Here is a 358-nt window from a genome sequence, read left to right as displayed (position 1 = left end):
ACCCCCAGGCCAGAAACAGCCGCGGCATCCACCCTTCCCTCTAAAACTCAGGGAGGAAGATCCGACAAACGCACCCCACCCAAAGCTGTGCCACCTATGATAACAATTAGAGACTGATCTAATTGCAAAAATAATTGCAATTGAAGTGTTTAATTACCATACTAAGCAGGAAGAGCCGCTCCCGACTGTTTCGGTAGCACTCCCGATCCATCAAACAAGGTTTGGGGCTTGTTTGGGGTTGGTGTGTGTTTTCCTTTTTATTATTATTAGATTGCAGCCCTGGGGGGATGAAGAGATTTACTAATTAGGGTCCTGGAGAACAGCCACCAACTTGCAAGCACTTGTTTTATAATTTCAA

Source organism: Meleagris gallopavo, chromosome 15 (assembly GCF_000146605.3).
Source record: "Meleagris gallopavo isolate NT-WF06-2002-E0010 breed Aviagen turkey brand Nicholas breeding stock chromosome 15, Turkey_5.1, whole genome shotgun sequence".
NCBI classification, from domain to species: domain Eukaryota; kingdom Metazoa; phylum Chordata; class Aves; order Galliformes; family Phasianidae; genus Meleagris; species Meleagris gallopavo.
The sequence above is the reverse complement of the archived record's forward strand: the minus strand, read 5'-3'. Positions refer to the sequence as shown.